This window comes from Canis lupus, chromosome 5 (assembly GCF_048164855.1).
Source record: "Canis lupus baileyi chromosome 5, mCanLup2.hap1, whole genome shotgun sequence".
Lineage (NCBI taxonomy): Eukaryota > Metazoa > Chordata > Mammalia > Carnivora > Canidae > Canis > Canis lupus.
This window is the reverse complement of record NC_132842.1, coordinates 63,395,394-63,412,566: the sequence shown is the minus strand read 5'-3', so window position 1 is coordinate 63,412,566 and position 17,173 is coordinate 63,395,394. Positions and strand designations below refer to the sequence as shown.

The following is a 17,173-nucleotide window of genomic DNA, read 5'->3' as shown; positions in this document are numbered from 1 at the left end:
GTACTCCCTGGGTAAAAATCGCTCTTCTATTTCTCTCCTACAGTTTTTGCTAGAGTTAAGTAAGATGGTATCTTTGAAAGGAGTCAAGCCTTCAAATGCTGTGTCAGTGTAAGATCCTATGATCATGCTATCTACCTTTCATGATTAGCTCTGAGGGTGCATGAATGTCAGCCCAAGCCAGATCAGCATAAATGGTCGGTAGGGTTAGGAAAAAGCCAGAAGAGCAATCATCACAGTATTGCAAGTTGGATTCACATATGATGATCTCTGTATTTTTATCTCCATAAGGTTAGGAGTTAATCACAAAGTAGCGACTCAATAAACATTTGTTGAGCTCATGAATAAATAATGGAATGCATGAATAGATAGTTAAACCAATCTGCCTGGTTTAAATATCAGGTTTATCTTAATTTGGTTGCCTAGCAATCTAAATGTGTGTCTAAAATACTTACATTTTTCCTGCCAGATACATAATGTCTATTTCACAGATGGCTCCCCATGGATGGTCCTTTACAATATGGTAGTTCATAAACATCTCCAGAGGTACCATGATTGGAGGTGGCCCCAGTCTGATCACCTGAAACATGAGAGCGTTGCTTCCTTCCTAGAGCAGAAGCTGGCAAAGTATGTTCCTACTAGACTAACAGGTGTTAACCAAAAAACCATGGACAAGTAAGTGTTAGAAAAGCAAAGCTAGTCAAATTGCTTAACTTCAGAAATCGTGAGAGATTTTAATGTGCTAAAATGCATTGAGAATCACCAAGTGGAAGAAGATAGTCCACAGAATTTAGCAAATTCATTTGACCACAGAAACACTTTTTTCTTCAAAGCAATCTTATGGGACTATGAACCTGAGAAATGCACACTGGAAAATATTGTTATAGAGAAAGATGAATGCATCAAAATGGGAGGGAATGCTGTAATCTTATCAACACAAACCGGTTGTGCCAAAAAAGAGAAACTCAGGAGGTCTACTCTTGTCGGGAGTGGATCTCTGGTTTCAAGCACAGCTGAGTTCTGGAGCAGAAACACAGTGATTAAGATTCAGTTCCTTTCATGTCTGCACATCTCCAACCACCATGTGGGCACTCCCAAGCTTCACAGGGTGGCACTAGCTGCTCTAGAGCCACATCCTTCTTCCAGGTTCAAGACCAGGGAAATGAGTGCCTTCTCTCACTTCCATAAGCAAAAACCCCAAGATGTCTCTGGTTGAGCCCAATTAGCTTGGTTTATGTGTGCCCACTTCCCCACCCCCAACCCAATCATTGTGGCCGGAGGACCAAAATTCTCTGAGTGGCAAGGCCGAGTCAAGCATCCTACCATTGAGATTCAGCATAGAATGAATATTTCCCAAAGCACAGGGGGAATTTGGGAGTACTTTTACTAGAAGGGAAAAATGAATGTTGGGAGGCTGAACTGACAAGTCCCCAGTACAAGGATTAATTCTCTTAGATTTCTAAGATGTAAGTAGCTTTCTGACTGGTTGGGGTAATGTCCCCTCACATTAACAGTTTGATTAAAAAATCCTCATGTAACACAGAATCTGAGGAAGAGGCAAAGTCTTCAGAACTTGATACTTGCAATTTGTTGCTCTTTGTCATTTCTGTGACTAGAGTCTTATCAAAAAGGATAGCAGCGGGATCCCTGGGTGGCGCAGCGGTTTGGCGCCTGCCTTTGGCCCAGGGCATGATCCTGGAGACCCGGGATCGAATCCCACATCAGGCTCCCAGTGCATGGAGCCTGCTTCTCCCTCTGCCTGTGTCTCTGCCTCTCTCTCTCTCTCTGTGACTATCATAAATAAATTAAAAAAAAATTAAAAAAAAATTTAAAAAAAGGATAGCAGCATGCCATCGACCTCATATTTTTCTTCTAAATGTTAGGCCTTATTTCCCAAAACAAAAGAATAATCAGTCTCAGAAAGCCAAATATATACCCATTTCCTTCTTGACAAATCCCAAGCCTAAGGGTCCCAGTCCTGTAATCTACCATGAAGAGTGTCTGATTTCACCACAGTGATTTCCCGGTCATTTACTATTATACATTTTAGCACTGCGTTGTGAAAACTATTCAGAATAACAGGTAATCGTATTCTCTCTCTCTTTTTTTTTTTTAAGATTTATTTATTTAAGAGAGAGAGATAACAGGGGGAAGGGCAGAGGTAGAGGGAGAGAGAGAATCTCCATCAAAGTCCCCGACACAGGGCTCAATCTTACAAGTCTAAGACCATGATCTGAGCCAAAATAAAGAGCTGACTGCTCAACCAACTGAGCCACCAGGTGCCCCAGGTTATCCTGTTCTTAACCTGCATAAAAGATAAACCTCCATCTGCCATAATAGGAAGCCTCTGAATCAGTGCTTTCAGAGTGGCCACCAGCCACATGCAGCTGTGAAGTACTTGAAATGTGGCCAGGAGGATTGAGAAATGCTCTAGGTGTAAGACACACAAGAGATTTCAAAGACTGAGTACAGAGAACGTAAAAATGTCTCATTAATAATTTGGAAATTGATTACATGTTGAAATGATATTATTTGGGATACATTGGGTTAAACAAAAGATACTATTAAAATATGTCAAATATATCAATTTCACCTGTTTCTTTTTACTTTTTAAAAATATGGCTACTAGAAAAGTTAAATTACATACATAGGCTTCATTTTATTTCTATTGGCTAGCACTGATCTAGGTCACCTCTATGCATGGCAAATAAATAATAGTATGAGTACTTTACAGATATGGTGGCAAATACCAGAAGAAATGGTTGAAACAGTCACATATGAGTGCCTCTAGAAGCAAGGATGACAATTTTTTTGTTAAGCCTTTTCGGTACAATCTATATTATCTTTAACTATGTTCATTCATCACTAATTTTTTAAAATTTAGGAGACAGCAAAGTAATAATTAATCATTCGAGGGAGACTTCATTGAGATGTTTTAGAGATGGAGTTATTTCCAATTGCTGCGGCGGCTGCTGCTGCTGCTGCTGCTTCTTTTTTTTTTTTCAATTTAGTGTCTGTGCTTCTTATCCAGGAGGATGCTTCAGAACTACCTGTGGAGTTTAGTAAAAATGTTTAAGCCCCAGAACCAGCCTAGATGTGTTAAGCATGTTATTTTTTCCCCAAAGACTCATAGAGATTCTGTCTCTCACATCTAGCTAAGAATTTCAGGTCATAGGATTTCTGGTGTAGAACTCTGGGACCTCATGGCAAGTGTTATAAGAACCAAACGATTTATTGAGAAAAATCTTGGACCAACTATAGATATCCTATAGGTATCCAATAGGTAAGACATTCACTTTCCCTTGGAACAGGTGCCATCTTTTTTTTTTAAGATTTTATTTATTTATTCGTGAGAGACACAGAGAGAGAAGCAGAGACATAGGCACATAGGCAGAGGGAGAAGCAGGCTCCATGTAGGGAGCCCAATTCAGGACTCGATCCTGGGACGCCAGGGTCACAACCTGAGCCAAAGGCAGATGCTCAAGCACTGAGCCACCCAGGTGTCCCCAGGCACCATCTTAATATCAGGCATATCCATATTAACTACTGAGCTCTGCCCATGAGAACATGTGACTATCATACATTTTATGGCATAGTACTTGCTGTTTCCACAGAACAACTACAAAGCAAGTCTTTGTCAGGTTGTTACCTCAAATGTACCATCACTCAGCATGTATCTAAGTCCCAGTTCAGGGAAATATTTATGGAAGATTGCCTGAGGGATACAGAATCTGGCCCTTTCTCTAAACCAGTGCTTCTCAGAATATAGTCCAGAGGCCATCTGCATTGGAAGTAGCTGGGGTTCCCATACAAAATACAGATTCTCTCCTTCCAGGCCACAGGCAGGGATGCATTTTCCTGTCACCTTTAGAAATTTAACATGACCAGGTGACTTGCTTTGACAATGAAATGGGCTCTGGAAGTAACATGCCTGTCTCCATTTGCTTTAGAAGCAAATATGCAGTTTGTCCCAATATATTATCTGCCTTGGCAATCATGGAAGCACAAAGATGGAGTCTCCCTTAGCCTGGATCCCTGGTGCACAAGCCATAGAGCAGAGACACCCCTATCCCGAGGCCCCCACTAGCTGGCCCACAACAGTTATGCAGGATGAGCAAGAAATACATCCTTGTTGTTTTAAGCCCCCAAGATATTGGAGCTGTTTGTTTCTGCAACATAACCTGGCTTATCCTCATATATAATGGAAGCAGGAAGGCCTGACAACTTTGACTTTCAACAAACTGTTGGGTGAATCTTATGCATGGTGAAATTTAAGAACTACGGCATGGGTGTGCATGGGTGTGCTCGGCTTAGACGAGGGCAAGAGAGAACTGCCTATCTAGGATACATGTTTGGCTTCCTTAGAAATGCTTTTGCTGCTTGATGCTGTGCCATTGGCCTTCAGAAGGGTACAAGTATAAGGAAAACCCCAACTAATTGATTGCATTTCTTAAGGAAGTTATCAAAGACCTTTGTCCCTCAGTGATTGGATCCTCTTGCTGAGGATCCAGAGGAGAAATTCTCTCTGGTGTCATTACCAAGTACAGTTTGGCTTCTCCTGAGTCATTAATGTGTCGCTAATCTAATGGCTACTGGGAAGTATGGCATTAATCCTACAAGGAACCTCCAAGCCAAATGCGTGGCCCTTGCCAGCCCTCATAGCATTCACTTGTGGGTCAATCTCATGCCCTTGTTTATTCTTTGGAACTGATCTCCCCCTTCCCCTACCCCCTTCCCACCAATTTTTCTGACTCACTTTTATTTTATTTTGAATTATGTATTTTTGCAAGCTGCCTTAATTCTTTTCAGGAGAAAGGTAGCACGTGAATAGAAATATATGACATGCAAGTGTGTATGCATAAATAACAGGCCCTTGTTTCCAGAGCTACAATAATGAACCTCAACTTGCTTTTTAATGATGCAAGGAAAAGAGGAAAGGAAAAATAAGGAAGAGAATGAGAGGGGGTTGGGAGGGATATAATGCCATGAATACTCCACAGTATTCGAATTCTGGCTCCTAGTTAATAGGCAGCAGAGTAAGGCAACTTTATCTTCAAGATAAATGTTATAAATTGCGTGTAATGAAATAAGATCTTATTTTCCCACCTTTTGGTTTCTTATTTTTAAGATATACAGTCCTGTGTCAACCAAAATATCTAGACTTATAGCACACAATTCTATTCAGCTTGTAGAACAAATTCACTGGCACAGTCGATTTTTATTTTAATTATTTGTATAGAGTGGGAAAGAATGGCCTGATTTATTACTGAGTTGGACTCCAATGGCAATATTATTATAGTTGCAACAGATGAATAAACCAATATATTTCTTAAAGCCATAAAACAACCAGCTACATGTCAGAGAAAATTGTTCTCCAAAACAACTGCAAAAAAATAAAATAAAATAAAAAAATCAAGGGGAAAGTGGCCTTCTTAGCCTCCCAAAGCCATTCCAAAGAAAACAGGACTCCCACAGACCAAGGAAAACTCATTTCAACAAACTTACTTTCCATCTACCCACTGAAATTAAAAGTTCACTGATATAATTTATAATATTGTCTCTGGCACTGATGTGTTTATTCCATTCGAATGTGCTTTAAAAAAAAAAATCAGTAGCCACAGAAGATCATTGTTCTCCCATAACCCAAAGTTTGACATGCTGATACAGCCTTCGGCAGCAAGCTGCAGGATTAAGTTGATCAAAACTCTGTGCTATGATGGCATTTTAATGCCTGATCAGAACAGAACTGTTCTTTGCAATTTGCTTTGAAGGGGGAATGAGGAGGGAGGGGGCAGAAATGGGAAGAGGGTTTTTACATCCCATCTTCACTTATCTACAGCAAGCATGCCATCCTTGCATGGGCTGAGGACAATGAGAAGCAACTGCAGAGGGTGAGTTGAAGTCAAGTCCGGCTCCGGAATGCATCCCCTGCAAGCCTCTGCTGGATTAGGTGAACTCAGCCTGTGCTTATTGTCAGGCCATGGGGTAACCAGGATTCCTCGATTTTTTGTTGTCCACTGAGATGCTGATGTTAATTCTCTGGTGTGTTTTTCCACTTGTATCTATTTCAAGGAATGCCACACAACTCAAAAACATGTAGAACCATCCTGCATGTGTTTCCAGAAATGTGTAGTGGTTAAGATCTTAGATTCTAGAATCAGAAAAATTTGAATGGACAACTGGTTCCACTTGTATCTTGCAGTGTGTCCCTACACAGGTACCCTGAGTTCTTTGAGCCATGGCTTTCCTCATGTGCTAAGTAGGGACATTCAAACCTACCTCATACCATCACCATCGTTGAGGGGATCAAATACAATGTACTTTGCACAGTGCCTGGTTCACGCTGACACAGCAGAAGCTCCTGGGGGTTATTTCCTATAAATACAAAAGTTTTTAACTGTCACCTGCCATTGCTAATCCAATGGCCAGTTCCAAATGGTCTCATCAGGTCTGGATCTTGGTTATAAGAGAATTCTCTGCAGATACCCATAGTTTCTTAGAATCCTATTTGGAAGTATGTCTTTAAAAGTGAGCACAACCATGTATCTTAATTCAGAGACAATAGAACACTCTGAAAAGAAACATGGAATGTAAATGCTCTAGGCCTAGAAATACAAGTGTGCCCCAAGGACTCCCAGAGCTAGCAAAACATCAAGGCTTTTTCTCTTCTGGGCAGCCAATCTTAACATTTACTTTTTAAAACAACTACCACCATTAGTAACATTTATAAGGCACTTACTGTGTGCCAGGCACCGTACTAAAGCTTTTCTGTGAGGCAGCTCACCTAACCATCAGAACAATCCCATTCAGCCGTTACTAGGTGCGTCCCCTTTCTACAGATGAAGAAACTGGCTCAGAGAAGTCACACAACCTGCCTGAACTAGGAGGTGACAGCAAGAATTGAAAGCTAAGTCAGCCTAATTCCATGGCCCAAAGTTTTAAGCAGTCGTTAGGGAAAACCTAAGATGGGGGTCCCCACATTCTGTTCCTTGCCGCTCGTAACACTGGTGGGGAGTTAATGCAGCACCTCTCACTACTCAGGGTGGCATAATTCCACTTTTAAGGAGCCCATTCCAAAAGCACTATCATTATGAGAAGGAATGACTCCAAGGGTGGGGACTTCTGGCTTTGGAGAAACACATGGTCTTCTCTATCACCAAGAATTCAACACACATGGTTCAGGCACTGCAGTGACAGACCGTTATTAAAAAGCTGGTCTCTGCTCTCCAGGAGTTCCCATTTCAAAACAAACACACAAATGAAAAAGTCCCCCATTTACAAATGCCCCCTGACGTCGAGGGAAACGTAGCACCAGGATCCAAGTGAAGAAGACCCTTTTTTTTCCTGAATGCTAATCCTCCCTTGGCATGAGTAATTAATTTTCTACCTAGAAAACCTCTATTCTATCCAGATTGAAGACCCCATCTCTAGCTCAAACTAGACAAGAGCGAAAGGATAAACAAAAGATCAAAAAATATATGATTTAAACCTCTCTCCACTGTGAAAGAACATTCATGTTTATTTATTCCTTATTCAAAAAAAAAACAGGATTTCATTTCTAACTCTAAAAGAATTCATAGTTTCTGTAGGCCATTGTTCTGATTTGGAGCAATTCATCACAGAGCGATAACATGCTGATGATGTGTTACACTAATACATCCTTACATTGGTAATGCTCTAATAATCTGGCAGGCTCCTAAATCACCAGAGAGCTGTCACTCCCGTGATGTGTTACTCAGAGATACGGCTCTGATCGGAGAAAGGCATCCAGGAACTCAACAATGGAAGAGTTATATTTTTTGACTTCAGAATTTCTTGACTATAAATAATAACCTCTTTCATAAAGAATAGAAAACTCAGCCTGAAATCAAGAGAAGCAACAAAATTTCTTATATTTTTTAAATAAGCCAGAGATACAAAGATAAGCATACCTATTAGTGGCAGCCTTGGCTGTGTGGCAGAGGAGGTCACTGATAAGAAAATGATTCCTGAAGTATCAATGGGGTTGCTCAATTCGTTTCTGAAAGGTAATAAGTTAGGTGCTTACGGACCCATCTATCACGGAGGTGGATTTCATCAATGCCCTAAAATAAACAGCGTTAAAACCTGAGTCGAGAGAAAAATGACAGAGTGGGGAGAGAGGTACCCTTCTTCAACACCGTTGGTTGGAGAGTAAATTGATATAACCTTTCAGAGGGCAATTTGGCGATATTTATCAGAATTTAAAGCATGCATACTTTGGCCCCAGCAATTTCATTTCTAAAAAGTCTATCCTGCAGACATTCACACACCCACAGAAGAATATTTATGCATAAGAACATGTCCTGCAGCAACTGTTGAAATTGGGGGAAAAGAAAAAAACAAACAACCTAAATATGCATCAATAGCAGAGTGCTTACATGCATCAGTGTGTATTCGCTCTATGAAGTTTATGTGCCCATTAAAAAGTATGATGTGGATCAATGGCTTTGGAAGTGCTGCAAGGAACTGCAGAGCTGTGCTTGTCAATTTTCTGTGTGCTCCAGAATCGCTTGGGGAGCTAAGGAAATACACGGAGGCTCCAGGCTTACTAAGCTAGAATAGGGCCTGGACCTCTGTATTTTCATCAAGTCTTCTAGGTAAGACATCAAAGAATCAGGATCCCCACCCTAGCCTCATCTAGAGAAGCTTCACTCTGTGCCTGCATGTGTGCACACGTGTGTGTGTGTGTGTGTGTGTGTTTGTGTTTCTTTACTTAGGACTTTACAAAATACTTTTTTAATGGGGTTGCACTGCCTTAAACTACTTTGAGAACAATTGGCACTGAAAGGTAGCTAACATGATTGAGTTCTTATACTGTGCTTTATGGTCATTCTCATTTAGTTCTTGTAGCAATGCAATGAAGGGGGTCATTATTATTCTTAACTTGGAAAATTAATAAATAGCGCAAAGAAGGTAAGCAAATTCCTCAAGATCAACAGAATCTAGTGATTCTGGAGTTGTGATGTGAACCTAGGCAGCATGAATTTTGGGCCTGAACACTCTGCTTTCTGACTCCAATGTGTGTGTAAACCCATGTATCTGTTGACTTGGAAACAGGTCCACAATACATCAGGCTTTCAAAAGCAGGTTAATAAACAGCATGTGCAACTAAATACTATTTTATTATATATTCATAGAAAGGAACGGATGTCTTATACTCATGTATTAGGGGGAAAAACCGAAGCTATATCCAAAATGAGGAAAATGAGAAGGATGGATAAGCCGGCGAGAGAGTATGTCCTAAAGATTCTTAATTTGGTATAGTCTATTGTCCCAGGCATTATTACTCGAGGTATTACTACCTCAAGGTCTACATGGGAGGGTTGCCCTTTGGGAGCCTCTATGTGCCAAAGCCATTTGTGAATGACCAGCTTACATTTTCAAGACTGAGATGTGTTGAGTGCTAAGGTACCATTAAGGAGGGGATACCATGTAAGCTCCATGCAGTCAAGGATGCCACTGTCTGGCTTCTTCCGTGTCCTCAGAACCTACCCAATGGTGGGCACATAATACATGAACCATAGATAGCTATTGAAATGAATAAGTGAGCACTGTAAATATAGAATGGGTTTTTTGAAGAATATAGGGTGGGCTGTTTAGGTTTGGTTTGTTTTTGGTTTTTTTCATGCTAAGACTTTTTGGAGCAGTTTTAGATTCACAGCAAAATTTGGAATAAGGTACAGATACTTCCCATATGCCTTCCACCCCCACATAGGCAGAGCCTCCCCAATTCACAACATATCCACCAGGCCACTCTTCTTGTTGTGCATTCAAGGTTTGGACAAATGTATAATGACATGTAGCCACTATCATAGCATCATATAAGTAATTTCACTGCCCTAAAGAATCCTCTATATTCAGATTATTCATCCCTCCCTACTTCCTAGCCCCTGGCAACCACTGATCTTTCTCCTTTTTCCACAGTTTATACTATCTCCATATCTTTTCTAGGATGTCACATAGTTGGAATCATACAGTAGATGTCCTTTTCGGATTAGCTTCTTTCACTTAACATGCATTTAACTTTCCTCCGTATCTCTTCATGATTTGATAGCTTATTGCTTTTTAGCACTGAAAAATACTCCATTATCTGGATGTACCATACACAGTTCATCCATTCACCTACTGAAAGACATCTTGGTTGCTTCCAAGTTTTGGCAATTATGAATAATGCTGTTATAAACACCCGTGTGTAGGTTTTCATGTGAACTTAAGTTTTTAACTCCTTTGGGTACATACCAAGAAGCATCATTGCTAGACTGTATGTTAAGAGTATCTTAAATTTTGAAAAAGAACACCAAACTGTCTTCCAAAGTGACTGCACCATTTTGCATTCTCAGCAGCAATGAATGAGGGTTCCTGTTTCTCCACATGCCCAATAGCACTTGGTGTTGAGGATGTTCTGGATTTTGACCATTTTGATAGGTGCGTAGTGGTATCTCATTATTGTTTTAATTTGCATTTCCCTGATGACATACAATGTGAAGCATCTTTTCATTTACTCATTTGCCATCTGTCTATCTTCTTTGGTGAGGTGTCTTTCAGGGTCTTCTGCCCATTTTTTAGTTGAGTTCTTTGTTTTCTTCTTGTTGAGTTTTAAGAGTTCTCTGTGCATTTTGGATAACAGTCCTTTATCAGATGTGTCTTTTGCAAATATTTTTTCCCAGTCTGTGGCTTGTCTTTTTATTCATTTGACAGTATCTTTTGCACAGCAGTTGGCAAAATTTTTCAATCACAGCTTCAACATAGGCATGATTAAAGTGTCCTTGTCTTTGTTTAAATCATCTAATCTCGATAAATCAACCTAATGGTTATTTTTAGAATCTACAGGTAAAATGAAATAGAACTCACTCCAGAACCACGGGAGAGGTAACAGAAGAGGTGGCAAATGGTTCTCCTATCTTCATGGAGCTTACAGATTCTCACTGGAATGAAGAGACACACATTTAAAAAGAATCAGAAATCATACACAAGTTTGTAAATCCCATGTTAGCATACATGGTGTAGACTGAATTAAAGGAAGAGGAAAAAGTTCAGCAGAGTCTGAAGTGGCAAAACAAAACAAAACCCCAAACAAACGAACAAAAAAGCACAGGGTTTTAATTGCTCTTTAAAAATAATTTGCATTGGCTAAGAACATAAGCAGAATTTCCATCTAGAATATCTGGATCTGTGGCTCTCAACCACAGAGTTGTCACATACTATTGAACCATCAGCCTGGCACAGGGGCATGGCCAAATTTTGCTCAATGTGACATTTTCTTTGAATGGGTGCACAATTGAAAATACATCCCGTTGCAGCTGTATCTGCCTGATGGACAGTTTAGTTGAACAGACAGGAAGACATAAAACATGGTCCAACCTGCTGTGAACAGGATTAAAGTGTGAGGTCAAATGGGCAAGGGCTTTTGATTATTTAAGAGAGTGCAGTCAAGGCAGTAAACAATCTACTCTACTCAAGTAGCGGACTGGTGCGAAAGGGTGACCACTAACTGCTTTGTAAACACTGGGAGACATTGTTCCGCTGTGGTAACGATTGCATTGTAATTATTCCTAATTTGTTTAAATGTTGTTTCTAGTCTCCTAAACACTCTGAGAGGTCTGCCAAAATTCTGATATTCAAAAGTGTGCCATGAATCCACAAAGTCTGGGAACCACTGATTTCCATCCTCCCTCGCTACCATGTTTTGCCTCGTATGATAGTTTTGCCCTTAGGACACAGTATTTTAATAATACTAAGCAAAAGCACTTTGGAATTTTGTGGTTACCTGCAACTATTTAAGATGAGAAGATATTTTTTAAAAGTAACTTTTTATTTTGAAATAATTTAAAATTCCACATGAGGTCACAAAAATAGGAGAGTGTTCCCATGTACCCTTCACCCAGTTTCCCCCAATGATTATATTTTATAAATAACCATAGTATGCTGTCAGAACCAGAAAACTGGGGGCCCCTGGGTGGGTCAGTGGCTGAGTGTCTGCGTTCAGCTCAGATCATGATCCCGGGGTCCTGGGATCGAGTTCCATATCAGGCTCCCTGTTGGAGAGCCTGTGTCTCCCTCTGGCTGTGTTTCTGCCTCTCTCTGTGTGTCTCTCATGAATAAATAAATCTTTATTTTAAAAAAAAGAAGTCCCCAGGGGCATGTGGCTAGGCTTACTGACATGTGCTATAAGCACAAAATCTGCACCAAATTTCAAAGATTTATTACCAAAACATATATATATTATATATATATATAATAATCAGAAAGTATCTCAATAATTTTTATATTGTGTTCATGTTGAAATGAAAATATTTTGGACATGTTGAGTTCAATGAAACATATTTCTTTAATTAACTTAATTTCTCCTTTTCTTTTTAAATGTCTACTGGGAAATTTAAAATGATACACTGTGGCTCACATTATATTTATTGGACAGTGCTGTGCTAGGGGGTCAGGAATCACTTCCCAGGGAAAACATTCTTTAAACCAAAATGTGTGGGATAAGAATAAGTTATCGGCAAACAGAGGGAAGGACCGACATTTGGGAAGGCTCAGGGTGGAGAATGGAGAGGCAAACAAGAGCCCAAAATGCAGTGTCTTCCAGGTTAGGTTGAGAGGGTAGGTTTCAGTGAAACCTTTAATCTGAGGGCAAGATAACCATTGAAGGATTTTACCCAGGGGAGTGACATGATGGATTTTCAGCAAATAGGATCCCTTTGGTCAATCAGGAGCAAGAGTGGAGTAGGGAAGACAAGTTAGGGGTTGTTGAAGTATTTCTGGGCTGAATATTTTCCCTCCACCCTTCCTCAATTCCTCACTTCCACCCTGATGCAAACCGTTCAAGCAGGTTGGGCATCAAGGTGGGCTCAGAGCATACTTGTTAAGTTTATTTTTAAAAAAATCTTGTCTCTGTAGCTCAATTTCCAAGCTTAAGTAATTAGAGTTAAGGTCATTCCTGGATGTACTGGATGAAATTCAAAGCTAATTACAGATTCTGTTTTCCTTGGCCCTGTGTATATCAAAGTGAAGTAATCTCAGAAGGACAATTAAATCAATTTTTGTTGCAGTCCAATTTTTCAATCCTCCATTTACCTCAGAGATCAGAACAGAAGCATTGAGTGTACTTTCCAATCCTGTCCATCGGTTCCAGCCACTGGCCAGTTGAGTGATAAGTGAGGGATCTGCTGTCAGCCAATCAGATAGACCAGACGGGGACATGGAGGCGGGGAAAGAACCGGAGCAATACAACTCTGTCAATGTCCCAACATTGGCCATTGTTAGTGACATCTTTGGGGGCTGATTTTAACCACCAAGTCCTCAAGTATATTTTTCTCTAGGTTGACTTTGTTGCTGTTGTTTATTCTTATTGTTTTCTTATCCCTGTTGTTTGGACTCATGTTTTATTCCTCTCTTTTTCATTAGTTTCTGTCTTGAGATCATCTTGGGAACATTTTGTAGATGGAAACTGAGGTTTGGAATTAGGTATATTATTTGTCTACTGGGATCCTATGGAATGAAAAAGGAAAACAGCTTGTCTTTTAAAAAGTAATTAGGGCAGGCCGGGTGGCTCAGCGGTTTAGCCCCGCCTTCAGCCCAGGGCCTGATCCTGGAGACCTGGGATCGAGTCCCATGTCAGGAGCCTGCTTCTCCTTCTGCCTGTGTCTCTGCCTCTCTCTGTGTGTCTCTCATAAATAAATAAAATCTTTTTTAATAAAAAATAATAAAAAAGTAATTAGGGACGCCTGGATGGCTCAGTCCTTTAAGCAACCTACTCTTGATTTTGGCTCAGGCCATGATCTCAGGGTCGTGAAATTGAGCTGAGCTTGAGCTCCATGTTGGGGATGGAGCCTGCTTAAGATTCTCTCCCTCTGCCCCTCCCCTGGCACTCCACACACTGTGCTTACTCTTTAAAAAAAAAAAAAAGGCAATTCACCTAGAAAGATAATGCAAATAGTATATTCAATAGTATAGACAACACAACTAGCAAAGAAGAAGGTAAATCAAAGAGCACAAATCAGCAGTCACCCAGCCACATCAAGCTTGCAGATAGTTTGGTTTAACCCCAGTGACAACTATAAAATATTTTCATTAGCTGCCAGTATTTAAAAATTAGGAACTTGGGCACTTGGGTGGCTCAGTGGTTGAGCATCTGCCTTTGGCTCAGGTCGTGATGCAGGGGTCCTGGGATCGAGTCCCACATTGGGCTCCTCACTGCCTATGTCTCTCATGAATAAATAATTTTTAAAAAAAAATAGAATAAAAATTAGGAACTTTTACTTCAAAATCTACATTTCAAAATCTACATCTCTTGAAAATAAGAAGTGTTTGCCACACTGGACCTCATAGCAGGGGTGACTTGCTAACAGTTGTCCCTGTAGCTCCAGTTCCCCATAGTCTCCACCCTGCCCTGCTGCTTTACATCCAGCCTCCCTCACTCATTTGTGTTATCTGTAGGCCCCAGGAGATAGTTGAGTTAGCAACCTTACCATGAATGCAGAGAAAAAAGCACGAAGGATATGCCCCATACTTTAAGAGTGATTGCTCTATGAAGAGTCATAGATTTGGAAGACACTGTCTGCTTTCCCATTCACATCCATATTTTTGAGTTTTGAGGTTTTAGAACAAGAACATATTCATATTTTATTAACATAACATTATAAAATGATGTTTATTAAGAAATTGTAATTACAGGTGTGCCTGGGTGGCACAGTTGGTTAGGGATCTGACTCTTGGTTTTGGCTCAGGGCACGATCTCAGGTCTTAGGATCAAGCCCAGGATCAGGCTCCATGTTGGTTGTGGAGTCTGCTTGGGATTGTCTCTCTCCTTCTCCCTTTACTCCTCTCACTCATGCTCTCTCTCTCTCTTTTCAAAGATTTTATTTATTTATTCATGAGACACACAAAGAAAGGCAGAGACACAGGCAGAGGGAGAAGCAGACTCCCCATGGGGGAGGCCCCGATGCAGAACTCGATCCCAGGGCCCTGGGATCATGCCCTGAGCCAAAGGCAGATGCTCAACCATTGAACCACCCAGATGCCCCAATAAATAAAATATTTTTTAAAAAGAAATTATAATTTAAAAAATAAAATAAAATAGAGTATCCTAAAAAAAAAGAAATTATAATTACAAATACATTATGCTGCAATCTTAACTCTGTCCATTACTTGGCGTTTAGCATAACAGATGCTGCATGGGAATAGTCAACATATTTTCTGTGAATAGGTTCCCTGAAAAGTATAATGGCCAAGTGGCCAAATTAGAAGGTCAAACAAGACTAGAATATATGAAACCTTGGACAGAATAGATCATATTGAAAGAAAAAAAATCAGCCTTACACCAGTCAATTAAACAAAAGTCTAATTACTCTATTAGTCTATTAGCAAAAGTAGTTTTGCTTTTACTAATACAAAAAATAAGCTGGACTGGGATTCATATCTATTTAAGATGGGACCATGTGGGCTAGTTGTGCTCTTTCCCACCCCATAGAGAGGCATGAAAACATATGACTATCAACTGAGCAGACCCCAAAAAACCTCATTCTTCTCAATCCTCCCCATGCTGTAGTAGAAGAGTATGTTCAAAATTAATTAATACTATTTAAGCTGATCGACCAGCCACCACTGATGGTGCTTATTTGTTTGCTCTCCTTTGCTTATTCGCTACAAGATAACTTTGCCCCACATGTCATAAAAGAATTCTGTAATCAAATTTCATTTTTAATTGTCTGTAAAAACCTGAAATAAGAGACTCACTGGCATGTTTCAAAATTCTACAGAAAGCAGTGACAGTAAATGCAACAGTCATCTGAAATACAGAAAATAAAAAGAAATCATACTTCCTCTCACTCACTGATTTGTAAAAGAGGTAATGTATAAATTATAATTTTTGAATCAATGAGGAACTGCAATCATTTACCCATACTTTTAATTTGTGGCTATGTAGACAAGCCAGCTTTACTTAAAAGATTTTTAAAAGCATTCCCTTCATCTTAAAAGAAGTTTGGATGAGATGAATCTGTTAGTCCTCCCAGCTCCGGGATCCTATGTTTTATGACAGTAAATTCACTCAAACAGCTGTTGTTTTTTAAATAACTAATTAGCACTACCATAGCTGGCTACTAAAGTTAATTGGGGAAAAAAAACAGCAATGAATTATTTCAATGCATGTGATGATTTTTTATAATGTATTATCTATAAATTTTGATGCAGTTGTTTTATTATAAAAATAACGACAATATTCATTAAGTGTTAAGTGTTTTTATTTGCCAGACACTTGGGTGGTGGTCTCAATCTTGACATCAATCTTTATTTAGGTAGATGCTATAACTTCCCCCATTTTATATGCCAGAATACTAAGGCTCAAAGTGTTGAATGATGTTCCCAAGGTTACAAAGATAAGAAATGATGGAGCTGGGATTCGAATCCAGATTGATCTTATGCCAAAACTTTTGCTCTTATTCATTACACCATGTAGTCTCCAGACTCCAGGATAAGGTTTTTTATTGAGACGAACCAATTTGAATCTGTCCCTTTGATTGATCAGTTCACTGGCAGACCAACTGGTCTCTATAACAAGACTCCAATCGAGTAATAGGAGCCAATTTTTCCCATCATTGTGCGTTTTGAATATTTTAATATGTATTTCTATTTCCCTGTAGTTATAATATAATGCTCATGTAAAAGGAATCAAAGATCTATAATTATTTTCAAATCTCAAACACAATCCATACTTTTAAGAGGAGGCTTATAAATATGCGTCTGAGGCCTCCCACTCACTCCCCATACATTGCTTTATTACTCAACTGTTTGCATGGTTCCTTTGACAGAGTATGTCACTTTCATACCTAATAGCTAAATAGGATTGATATGATACCAAACAAATGCCTTTCTGTTCGGGAGAATTTATACTTGAGAAAACATGTTTCCCCTAGGAAGCTCCATTTATCCATCAGAATGAATCATGGGGATGGGTTACAAGGCAGCCCCCAAAGAGACAATTTGCTCTTCTGCTTTGATTGGTTGAACTTTTGGCTCTGAAAATATACCTACAAATGAAGCATGTAGATTATCTTCCCAAAGTCTTCTTCATTTTGTTCATTTCAGTGGCAGAAGAGTAAGGCAGTGTTTAGACCCAAAGTATTTTCCAAATGGAACATGCAAGTTGGATTTTAAA

At 39.7% G+C, this 17,173-nt stretch overlaps 1 long non-coding RNA gene across 1 annotated transcript; it reads right to left on the bottom strand.

Moving 5' to 3' along the window:
* Window positions 1–2,593: 2,593 nt before the first annotated feature.
* Window positions 2,594–10,945, bottom strand: LOC140633020 (uncharacterized). The gene is made up of 4 exons (XR_012030650.1): window positions 10,870–10,945; window positions 7,929–8,017; window positions 6,277–6,372; window positions 2,594–3,047 (listed from the first exon to the last, which is right to left on the bottom strand). It is a non-coding gene; the product is annotated as an uncharacterized lncRNA (long non-coding RNA).
* Between the last annotated feature and the right edge of the window lie 6,228 nt (window positions 10,946–17,173).